The sequence below is a fragment of the Vombatus ursinus genome, unplaced genomic scaffold (genome assembly GCF_900497805.2).
Source record: "Vombatus ursinus unplaced genomic scaffold, bare-nosed wombat genome assembly UNPS02011014.1, whole genome shotgun sequence".
In the NCBI taxonomy this organism is placed as follows: domain Eukaryota; kingdom Metazoa; phylum Chordata; class Mammalia; order Diprotodontia; family Vombatidae; genus Vombatus; species Vombatus ursinus.
This window is the reverse complement of record NW_020950792.1, coordinates 16,720,010-16,733,495: the sequence shown is the minus strand read 5'-3', so window position 1 is coordinate 16,733,495 and position 13,486 is coordinate 16,720,010.

The window sequence follows — 13,486 nt, the reverse complement described above, 5'->3', positions numbered from 1 at the left end:
CAAAATGGGTCATGAATAGTTGGACAAAACTGAAATGGCATTACAACAACAACAATAACAACTTACTAACCTCAGGATCATGGGTGAATCACTTAATTTTCTTGATTCTCAGTTTCCTAATCTGTAAAATGGGGATATTAATACTTCACAGGAATTTTGTGAGCATTAAATAAGATACTGATTGGGGAAGATCATTAAAAACTGCTAAACTTTATCAAAATGTAACACTGTTATCTTCTCTGGGGAAAAGAAATAACTTAATTAAGGAAAGGTTAATCCAGAGAAGTTCTGACATATTACTGGTATATCAAGCTGGCAGGCTGATTTGTTAGACAGATAATCATGATTCAGTTTAATTATATAGTTGACTGTATGCCTTAATTTATTATGGAAGACCAAGAGCAAAGAGTAGAAAATGAAAATTTCTTTGGTATAGCTGACAAGTACTAATCATAGATAACAAACCTCAGAGCTCACAGTTAAGTATAAGGCAGGTGATTCAACAGTCAGCCTATGTTTCTACGATCACAATACCAACTTTTTTTCCAATCAGCTGTTTTACAAAAGCTTTGCAAAAGTCCAACAAAAATAAATGAAACAAAGCAGTACAAAGTTTGTAGGAAAAGGGCTTTATCAGAAAATAATGCAAAATAATGGCATATCAACATAAGCAATGCACATAATGATTATAATAACTAACATTGATATAGTATTTTCAGATTGGCAAATTGATTTTCCTAAAATGCTATGAAATATAGATATGCCAAGTGTTATCATTACCATTTTACAAATGATGATATTGAAGCATAGTTAGATTACATAACTTGCTGATGTTCTAAAAACTAGTAAGTGTTTTAGTCAGGATTTGCACCCAGGTCAATTATACTTCTCTAAAAATTCAATGGATTTAATGGATCTGCTATCTAATAAATATTGATAACCTTCAGAAAATTAGATTAACATACAAATTATCCACATTCTACTTCTCTGCCACTCCTTGAAGGAGGTTACATACATATTAAAATACTTTTGAAATATGTAATTACTTAGATCTTGAAATAATTAGATGAATGAGTGAATGAATAAAAGGATGTATGAATAAATTATTCAATAGTTAAATAAAAATGAGGATTTATAAAATCCCTATTATGAACTATACACTGTACTAGACACTAGAAAGAGAAAAAAAATCAAAATTATCTGGATTTATGGAGTTTATACTCTATCTCTTTTTTCAGACATTTAAAGATAAGACAGCCTTATCACTTATTCAGATGACAAATGTGTTTTCCTAACAGATTTGTCTGCTTATCTCTACAATCAACTGAAACTTCTCTCATCAAAGTAATCTATAGTCTCTTATTTGATAAATTTAATGCCCCTTCCTCAAACCTGATTATTTTTAACCTCTCTGTAGCTTTTGATACTGTTTATCCTTCTAACTAAACTCTCCTCTCTAGATTTTCTCAATACTACTTTCTCCTGGTTCTTCTCCTACCTAGTTGAATATACCTCAGGTTCTTGATGGATATCAATTCAGATAATGTCCACTAAATGTGATTGTTCCCCAATGCTCTATCTTAGGTCCTCCTTTCTTCTCCTTCCATACAATCTTTCTTTATCATATCAATTTTAGTCTGAATGCAAATGATTCCCAGATCTATGTATCCAGCCCTCTCTATATCCTGAGGTTCAGCCTCACCTCATCACATACCTTCAGGACATCTCAAATTGTTTGTCCCACGTGTATCTCAAGCACTGCCTTTACCAAAACAGGATTTATTTACCCTTTTTCTAGGCACAATGTGTCTCCTGAGGGAAGGCTGTAAGGGGCTGGGCTAGGCATATTCCATCTATCCAAAAGCAATCACTATGGCCTGGGCTAGTGCAAGGCAAATTCCGCCTCTTACTACCAACCCAATTTCAAAACTAGGATGTGGAAAATTTCCAGTGCAAAGAGGAAGAATCTACCCTCTGACTTCAGGCTTTCCATCTCCTATTGTATCTACTTTGAGAAAGGTGGAAAATGGAAGCTGTTGGGGAATGGAATTCACTTCCCCTATTGATTTGGCTTCCATCTCTGTTTGTACTCTGCTCCTGCTTAACTTCCAGTGATTGTAAGAAAGAAGACTTGTCAATTAAGACCTCCCATTTGACTGTATACCTCCCATTTAATAATGCCTCTTGCAATTTGCCTATAGCTAGGTCTCCAACCTTCATTGGGAAGAGGAGTGGCACCTTTCACTCAATGATAAATATTTTCACAACAGATCATACCCTTCACATCCTAGTGACTCTGAACTTCTGTAGAGCAACATTCAAACCCCATTCCCTACTGTTAGTTACCAAAGTTTTAACTGTAATTCCCTTCAGCACTCCCAATGCCACAATTTCTACCAAACAAAGCTCAGCCTTTCAACTATGTGCTCGGGAATGCCTGTTCCATAGACAAAAAACTTTATTTTCATCTTAAATCATTCCTCCCTCACTCCTTTATCATTAGTTCTTACTGAATCCTGACTACTGCTTATTGCATAGCCTTTCTGGCCACCCTTCCAAGCACTAGTTCATTCATTGTTTTTGACTCACTGGTCAAGTTTGGGGAGTTAGAATAATCCTTGCTCCCCATTAACACTTCGAGGTTCTCCTCCTACCTCCATCATTCCATAATCTCTCTTTCTTTGAGATTCATGCTATTCATAACTACCATCTAATGAACACAGATCATTCCCATTCCTTCTTCTATGACTTCAATTTTTCATTTTTTGTATGTTTGTGTTTTTTATTAATTTATTTTGATTTATCAACAATCACTTCCATAAGCGTTTGAGTTTTAATTTTTTTCTCCCCTTCCCTCCCCCCTTCCTCCCCAAGACAGCACACAATCTGATATAGGCTATACATATACATTCCTATTAAACATATTTTCACATTATTGATGTTGTAAGGAAGAATTAGAACCAAATAGGAGGAACCACCAGAAAGAGGAAACAAAACACAACAGAAGAAAAAAAGTAGCAAATAGTATGCTTCAATAAGCATTCAAACTCCTTAGTTCTTTCTTTGGATGTGGATAGCATTTTCCAACATGAGACCTTTGGAGATGTCTTAGATCCTTGCATTGCTGAGAAGGCCTAAGTCTATCAAAGTTAGTCATCACACAATGTGGCTGTTACTGTGTACAAACTTTCTCCTGGTTCTGCTCACCTGACTCAGCATCAGTCCATACAAGTCTTTCCAGGTTTTTCTGAAGTCCGCCTGCTCATCATTTCTTTGTTTTTTTAATTAATTTATTTGATTTATCAACAATCACTTCAATAAACTTTCAAAATTAAAATTTTTCTCCCCCTTTCTCCCCACCTCCCTCCCCAAGACAGAATGCAATCTGATATACGCTATCCATATACATTCCTATTAAACATATTTTCATATTAGTGATATTGTAAGTAAGAATTAGAACCAATAGGAAGAACCACAAGAAAGAAGAAACAAAACACAACAGAAGAAAAAAAGTAGCAAATAGTATGCTTCGATCTGCATTCAAACTCCTTAGTTCTTTCTTTGGATGTGGATAGCATTTTCCATCATGAGGCCTTTGGAGATGTGTTAGATTCGTGTATTGCTGGGAAGGGTTAAGTTTATCAATATTAGTCATCACGCAATGTGACTGTTACTGTGTACAATGTTCTCCTGGTTCTGGTCACTTCGCACAGCATCAGACCATACAAGTCTTTGCAAGTTTTTCTGAAGTCCTCCTGTTCATCATTTCTTATAGCACAATAATATTCCATCACATTCATATACCACAACTTGCTCAGCCATTCCCCAATTAATGGACATCCTCTCAATTTCCATTTCTTTGCCACCACAAATAGAGCTGCTATAAATATTTTTGTACATGTGGATCCTTTTCCCATTTGTATGATCTCTTTGTGATACAGCCCTAGAAGTGCTATTGCTGGGTCAAAGGGTATGCACATTTTTATAGACCTTTGGGCAAAGGTCTAAAATGCTCTCCAAAATGGTTGGATCATTTCACAACTCCACCAACAATGCATTAGTGTTCCAATTTTCCCACATCTTCTCCAACATTTATCATTTTCTTGTTTTGTCATCTTGGCAAATCTGATAGGTGTGATGTGGTACCTCAGAGTTGTTTTGATTTGCATTTCTCTAATCAATAGTGATATAGAGCAATTTTATATGACTATAGATGGCTTTAATTTCTTCATCTGAAAACTGTCTGTTCATATCCTTTAACCATTTATCAACTGAGAAATGACTTGTATTCTTATAAATTTGACTTAATTCTCTATATATTTTAGAAATGAGGCCCTTACCAGAGGCACTGGTAAAAATTCTTTCCCAATTTTCTACCTACCTTTCAATCTTGGTTGCATTGGCTTTGATTGTCCAAAAACTTTTCAATTTAATATAACCAAAATTACCCATTTTTCATTTCATAATGTTCTCTATCTCCTGTTTGGTCATGAATCAATTTTTCTATCTCATAATTTTTCTATCCTCTCACAACTCCTGACCTCATACTAGGGAACTTCAACATATACATTGACTGTTCCTCAAACACTTTAACCACTATGTTCCTCAACCTACTCACTTCTCATGAGCTACTCTTCCATGCCACCTCAGTGACACACAAAGATGGCCATACCCTTTATCTTGCCCAATATACAACTTACACATTCAAGAATTCTTAAATCCCCTTAACAAAACATAATCTATTGGCTTCTCACCTCTTACTATGCCTTCCTCAAAAAAATAAAATAAAATAAAATATACTCTTCGATATCCTTACTATGATCCCCAATCCCTTGACCAATTGGCCCTTGTGCCATCTCCCTTGCACTAAATACTCTCTCTGCTTTCCTCTGTTTTGACCCTTTGGTCAACCAATTCAACTCTATACCATCTCCCACTCTTCAATTTTTACCCGCCTTATTGTATCATCAATTATGCCGAGCCAAGCCTCAGCCTTGGATCACTCAAACCATCCGTTGCCTTTACTCCTACAGATGTGCTGCTGAATGAAGATGGAGAAAATCATAAAATTGTTCTGACATAGTCCACTACAATTTATGTAAAAAACCTCAAGAGCCAGTCCTCAATGCTGCTAGACAAACCAACTATACCTCCCATATCAACTCAGTATCCCAATCTCTGCAGTGGCTCTTTCATACATTGCTATTGTTCCTCAGTCATTTCAGTCAGCTTCAACTCTTCATGACATCATTTGGAGTTTTCTTGGCAAAGAAATTAGAGTAGTTTGCCATTTCCTTCTAATCATTCTACTTTACAGATGAGCAAACTGAGGCAAACAGGGTTAAGCAACTTGTCCAGGATCATGCAACTAGTAAATATCTGAAGCCAGATTTGAACTCAGAAAGATAAGTCTTCCTGACTCCAGGCTGGGCAGTCTATCCACTGAGCCATCTAGCTGCCCTCTATACCTTTTCCACTCTCCTTAAACCTCTATGGTCCTTCTTCCACTCTCACAGCTGAGAAATCTGCCTCATATTTTTCAGGAAAAAAATGAGGTCATTTACTCTGAGCTCGCTCTTGTCTCCTCTTCCTCATCTCTTGTCATTCAGACGTCTTATGTTACTATCTCCTCTTTCACTAATGTCTCACATGATAAAGTGGCCTTATTCTTTGCCAAGGCTTACTGTTCTACTTAAGTGATCCCATTCCATCCTATCTCCTACAACAGATTACCCCCTCTATCATCCCTATGCTATTACTTAATTTCAATCTCTCCACCTACTGGTTTATTTCCTTCTGTTTATTAACATGCTGATGTCACCCCAACCCTGCAAAAATTCTCACTTTATCCTCCCATCTCTGTAAACTATCATCCTATATCTTTTCTGACCTTTGTAGCTGAATTCCTTGAAAAGGCCGTCTGCAATAATTGTCTCTACTTTCTCCCTTCTTACTCTTTTTATAATCTCTTATAATCTAGTTTCCAACCTTATCCTTTTACTGAAACTCCTCTCTCTAAAGTTACTAATGATCTCTTATGTGCCAAATTCAATTGCCTTTTCTATATCCTCATTCTCTTTGACCTCTCGGTTTCTTTTTAATAGTCTTGAGCATTCCCTTCCTTGATACTCTCTTTTCTCTGGGTTATTAGGATATCACTTCCGGCTCTCATTCTACCTGTTTAACTACTCCTCTGCTTCCTTTGCTGGCTTCTCTTCCACATGATGCCTTCAAACCATAGGTGACCTTCAGGGTTCTTTCCTGGGCCATCCTTTCTTCTCTATCTATACTACTTCACTTAATGATCTCATCAGCTCCGATGAATTTAACTACCATTTCTATGCTGATGACTCTTAGATCTACCTATCCTTACTTGAAACTCTCTGCTCACCTCCAATCTAACATCTTTCAGACACCTCAAACTGCATGTCCAGTAGACATCTTAAACTCAATATCTCCAAAGCATAACTCAGCATCTTCATCCCTAAACCCTCCCTCCTTCCTATCATCCCTATTTCTATAGAGGACCACACCATTCTCCCAGTTCTTCAGGCTCATTACCTAGGAATTATCCTAGATGCATAACTACCTCTCATTTCACCCTCACACCCATATCCAATGTGTTGTCATGGCTTGTCAATTTAATCTTTGTAACATCTCTTGAACATATCATGTACTTTTCTCTAATACTGCCTCCACTGTAGCATAGGCACTCATTACCTCTCATGGGACCTCATCACTTTATGTCTACACTATTGTAATAGCCTGCTGGTGGGTCTACCTGCCTCAAGTCTCTCCCCAATCAGCCAGTAAAGTGACATTCCTAAAGCACAGGTATGACTATGTCACCCCCTATTCGATGAATTCCAGTGGCTTCCTATTGCTTCTGGGAGCAAATATAACAAGATCTATTTGGCAATCAAAGCCCTTCATAACCTAGCCCTATCCTACCTTTCCAATCTCCTTATACCTTATTCCCTGATGAGTATTCTTTGATGCACTGACACTGACCTCTTGGGTTGTTTCATGAACAAGACTCTCCATTCTCAGCTCCAGGAATTTTCTCTGATTGCCCCCCATGCCCGGAATGTCCTTCTTCCTCCACATCACCTACTGACATTTATAGCTTCTTTTAAATTTCAAACAAAATTTTTTTTAAAGAAACCTTCCCCAATCCCTCTTAATCCTAATGCTTTCCTTCTGTTAATTACTCCCTATTTATTTATTATATGGCTTGCTCTATATATTTTTGTGACCATGTTGCCTCCCCCCTAAGATGATAAATTCCTTAAGGGGACTGTATTTTGCTTCTTTTCACAACCTTAGTGCTTAGCACAGTGCCTGGAACATAGCAGGGGCTTAATAAATGTTTACTTATTGAATAAGTGCTTGATTATTCTCCATCATGTACTCCATTATCCAGTCACTTGCTAACCCTCAAAAAGAATATTCCATCTATTGACTCTGGGAATTGCATTGACTTTTCTCTATGCCTGAAATATTTTCCCTCTTAAACTATGCCTCTAGTTTCCCTGGCTTCTTTAAAGAATCAATTGAAATCCTACTCTCCGCAAGAGCCCTTTCTGCCCCCACAGCCTTCTCCTAAACTTGTTAGTACTTTTCCACTGAGATATGTTACTCAGTGAATTTTTTGTATGTACATAGTTGTTTTCTTCCTATTCAAATGTAAATTCTTTGAGGGCCAAGACCATGTTTTGTAACCCTAATACTTGTCACTCTGCCTAGCACATAGCAAATGTTTAATAAATGCTTGTTGACTGAATTAATAAGTAAGTGTTCATAAATGCTTGTTGACCAAATTACAAAATTATTTTTGTCACATTTTCATAAATATAAAACACAGCACAGAAAATTAACTTATTTTATAAATATTCATGCAATCCAAGGAAGACAATGAATGTTGCAACTCCCTCAGTATCTAGCACAATATATAGTGGGTATGTAATAAAAACAAATTAATGAATGCATGAGTTAATTATTCTAAATCTTCCATGGTTAAGACATTGGAAATATTTGTAATAACCAATGAATGTATAGAAGAAATATGAGTTTCAAAAGGATATTACTAACACTGAAATTATTTTCCTTCTGATTATACTGCCTCACATTTAACACATTTTAATCAAATGTAGTAATTATAAGTATTATTATAACAACAACTATGCATTTATGTACTGTTCTATTTTCCAAATGTTAAGTTTTAGTGCCCAATGAAGTTCCATGGATATGTAGGTATTGTTACCATTAACAAAGGTTTTAGAATAGGAGTATGTAACAAAATCCTTGAAAATGTCTATATTTTTTTAGATTTTGAAAAAGAGGAAAACTAAAAAGCAATACAAAATCCCTAGGAAAAACTCATATAGAAGTTTATAAATAAGCTCTTCTCTCTCATTTCCTTGGGGGAAAATAGTTATATCAGAATTAGGAAAAATGGGGAAGATGTTTCAGGGGTCGGAATAATTTCTGTATTCTGAAATAAAATATTCTGATATAAAATAAGCTCATTTTAAATAGACATATTTTCAGTAACTCTTTTGTTCGGGGATGGTCATTGCACTCAGTAATTAAAGGACAGTTTTGGAGGATAAATGTGCACAGTTAATTGGGATATGTATCCTATATAACCTCTAAGCCTCCAAGAATCCTTACATCAAATCCAACTCTCATAGACAAGTCTTCAGTCCTGAAGAAAGGTGCTCTGTGAGGATTCTAAGTGTATCCCTGAAGAAACAAAGTTGATTCATGAATACCAGCCCCATAAACATTTACCATTTTGTTAACAAAATGATCAGTTGAGAATAATTTTAGTCAGTTAGGCTTTAGTAGTTTTTAGAAAGTAATAATTACTAAGATATTGGAGTAAGAACGGTTGGTACATAACTCTCCCACCCTCCAATTCTGCAAATACAAAATCCAGGTAAAAGTTGGCTCAAACTTAGAAAGTTTATAGTGGCAAAAGTATTACTCACAATTCCTGGTTGCTAGTAGTTTTTTTTTTTTTCTCCTATTCATCAGGTATTGAAGAAGTTACCCTTAAACATGATGAATCTTTTTTTTTTCAGTTTCAACAATGCAAACATTGCTTTCAGTTGATCCAGAGTTGCAGTTGGACGCATGAAAAGATAAGAAACTTAAAATCCTTCCTCCAAACCTTTACCAAGTTTTTCTAAGTTTAAAGATGAGGATTGCAGAGATCTGGTCAAGATTGAAGCTCAATTATCTACTTCCCATCCCCCTTCATCTTCAGAGATTTTACTGCAAACCCACACTTGCAGGCTCATATGTCTCTAATAACTCCAGTTCTAAAGCAGCTCACTAATTTGTAAATGATGCCTGAATGTATCCAAATCATTTTAGCCAATTTGAACGTAATTTTTGTTTAATTTCACTCTAGTTTAAAATATTTATTTTTACACTCAGTCTTAATCCTATCATTCATTTACTGATTGAGAATATTATCACTACTGTATATGGAGTGAGATGATCTTATCAAGTAAATATCAATCCCATTCTTACAAATATGGTTGCTATTAATTGTACTTTCCTATCTTTTCATTTGACAAATAAAAAAAAAAATTTCTTGTTTATCCAGAAGTTTTGAGAGCCTTCTCCACTTTAGATGATTATCTCTTCCTCTCACTGATATCTCTTTCAATTGTGGAGATACTATGAAACAAGAACTAATGCCTTACATTTTGTAAGAAACACACAAATTCGATGTTCCAATGAGATTCCAAGGCAAAGCGTATAGATTGAAAAAATGGTTTTCACTGTGGTTTGGGCATCTTGCTTTAGACTTTTTTTTTTCCTTCTGCTTTTCAAACTTCAACTTGCTTCAAGTGGAGATTATAAAACCTTGATATATTCTAAATTGTGTGATATACACACATGTTCATATGTTCATGTGTACATACACATCACCCAAATGGACTTTGTGCAAATACATGTACCATATACATGAATGTATGCACATATACTATATACATATATACATTGTATATATGTGTATGCAAATACGGAAGGAGAAAGACAAAGAGATAGACACAGAGGCAAAGAGAGAACTGATTCAGATTAGGTTGGGGTCAAAATTTTATTTTACACATTAAAAGGGAGTGTAATCATATCATCTTGCCTATTACATGTCATCACTATTCAAGATGGCCTACACAGAGAAGGCAAAATATACCTCAACTTTAATGTTTCTTTTCTTAAATAATTTTACAATGACTTAGGAATAATTATTCCAAAGTGTGTTTCAAGAATTTTTCCCTTTCACTATTTTGCTGTCATTTCTGTAAAAGGAACAAAATGGCTTTAACAGTGACATCTTTCACACTTCTTACCTTAGAGATAGATGACTTGAACTTCAGAATGTCTCCAGAGACTAGTCACAGGAACAGCATCCACAATTCTCTTAAATGTTTCTATTGTCATTATGACATGCTAAACTTAATATTTCTAATTATAGAGATCTTTATTTTTTCATACAAAAATCCTTTCTTTAACTGAAGGAATTCAGTTCTCCCAGTTCTGGCTAGTCACAGAAAATGAATTTTCTACTCTAATTCTCAATTAGCTTAAAACCATTGAATTGAATAAAACAGTTCATTCATCCAATCAATCACTGTTTGAAACAGAATTTTTCCATGTGGGCTATTTATTGTTTCCTTTTTTATTTCTCCAATATTGTCTAGAAACAATCATCATTGTTCTTTTGAATTGTTATGAATTATATATGTCACTCTATACATCTTTTTGGACTCCTTGCTTTTACCTCTTGGCCTTCCAGAAAATCCTTTCTAAATTCAAAATAGACACTCATGTATCTCTCATGCCTAAAAAAATCCATAATTCCTCTATAAATCCCATCTTTCTTTTGGTATGTGCTTCACTTCAAAATATTTCATCACTTTGCTTATTCTCATAAAGTTCTCTCTTATTATCTACACCAAACTGGGTTGTCTTTATGTTTTTGGATGGATAACCTTTACTGAAACTAAAGAAAAAATACTGAAATAAGAAATTGAAAAAGAAAATTAAAGGAACGTAGAAATAATTTTAGTGACAAAAATAAAGGAAAACATCATTAAATTTTTGACAAATGTTTCTGTACTGTCAAAGGAGCAATTGATTCCAAACAATTACTAAACTACAGCAAATCAATTAAGTGGCTCCAAGTCCTATGAACTAGGGGATTCTGTACCAACTACAGGATAAGGAGGAATCAGGTCATCATGTATGGAGGTGGTTTTGGTGGTAAAATGTTATGAATGCCAACTGGCAAAATGACAACACATAGTCATGTCTTGGTCTTTTGTGATACCTCAGAGAAGTTTAATTTAACAAATCTTTATCAATAAGATACTTTGTATTAGACACCGTGAGAGATGCTTAGGATCTAAGGGTGGAAAGAAAAAAAAAATTTGCTGCCAATAAAATCAGACATAATGAGAGAAAGTTTGACCTATGGGCTAGACAGCCAACTTTGAGTCAGGAAGACTTGTGCTCATGTCTTAAGTATAGACATACTGGATATATGACTCTGGGTAAATCACACATAGTCTTAATTTCCCAGAGAATTCTCTACAAATATAAATTGTGAGACAGCAATGATTTTCATTTACTGCTATTTCATCTTTGAACTGATCAAACAATTCCAAAAAAAAATTTGAAAGAGTCCCAAGAAAGTTATTAAATTGTTCATACACTTTGACTCAGAGATCCTCATATGAGGACCATACCTTAGGGAAAAATTGACATCAAGAAAAAAAAAAGATATAAAAATGTTCATACCCATATTATCAATAATAACATTTGTGGAAACAAAATAGATTCCAAAGGATTGAGATTGATTGAACAAATTATAGTATAAATCAATCAACCTTATCATTCAACTGTGATAAGCAGATGGGTGGTACTGTGTATGGAACACTGAACTTGGCGTCAGAAGATTGAGTTTTAATTTTATCTCAGAAATTTACTAGTTGTGTGATTGTGGGCAAGTCATTTAACTTCTCTTAGCCTTAGTTTCATAATGGGTAAATGGAAATAATACCAATGACTACCTAATAGGATAGTTATAAAGATCCAATAAGATAAAGTATGCAAAGTACTTTTGAATCCTTAAAGTACTACATAAATGCCATCTATAAACCTAGTAGCGAGGTGGCACAGTAAAGAGAGTGCTGGGACTGTACTCAGAAATATCTAAGTCCATCTCTCCCCTCAGACACTTACTAGCTCTATGACCCTGGGCAAATCATTTAACCTCTGTTTGCTTCAGTTTTCTCATTTATATAATGGGGGAAATTATAGCAGATAATAATAGCAGCTTCCCAGGGTTGTTATAAAAATAAAATGTAGTAATAATAGTAATGTGCTTAGCACAGTGCCTGGCATACAGTAAGTATGACATAAATGTTGTTATTGTTATTATTACTATTGTATTTTGTGGTTGTTACAAGGTTGAGATGTAATAACATACATAAAGGATATAACAAAGCAGTGTTTTATTTGAATTCTTACTATGGTAACTCAATATTGATACATTATGGTATAATGAAAAGACCATTAGGCTTGGAATCAGAAAGACCTGGGTTCAAATTCTAACTCAGATGCTTAGTATCTGGAAGTTCCTGGGCAAGTCACATAATATCTCTGTGCATCAGTTTCCTTATCAGTAAAATTAATAGCTTGTCCTCATCTGGGTCTAACTGTATGATCCTATGAATGAGATTGGTATATGGTGTGTGAATGAATGTCATGTAATATTATTTCATCAAATGGGAAGATTTAAGAAGTCAAGCAGTCAACCAGCATATATTAATTGCGTACTATATGTCCAACACTGTGCTAGGTGATATATACGTAAGTATATATGTATAGGTAGATATATGAATACATGCATACATAAACACATGCATATACATGTGCTTATATATTTATATGTATATATGCATACATTTAGATACCTGTTCTGTTAATAATTAATCATTTGTTTGATTCATTGGATTTTCTTTCAAAGGGGATTTGTTTGGGTTCCATTTTTTTTCCTTTTGCTATCAAGCTGCCCCAGATCCCAGGATCTGGGTCCCAAAGGACACTGACTGGAACTGATACCCAAATGGACCATACTTATCTCTCCTCCCTTACTCAGGACCATGATAAACCTTCCTGACAACAAACTGTTACTTTTTCTTCTTCTGGAAGGATAAGAGCTTCACATCCTCTCTTCAATATGAACGTTAATTGTACTTCCCTTGTCTCATGCTTTGCCATCAGTCCTATAGCCCTACTTTTAAAACTTTGGTGTCTTTCCATTTGCATTGCAGTAGAACTTTTCTGCCTATGTTGCCTTCTTCATTTCAAGAGTGAATACATTAAAAGAATGGACTACTGTCTTCTTTCTTTTTAGTTACATCAGTGCTTTGTACAGTAAGTGCTCAGCAAGTAGTAAGCACAT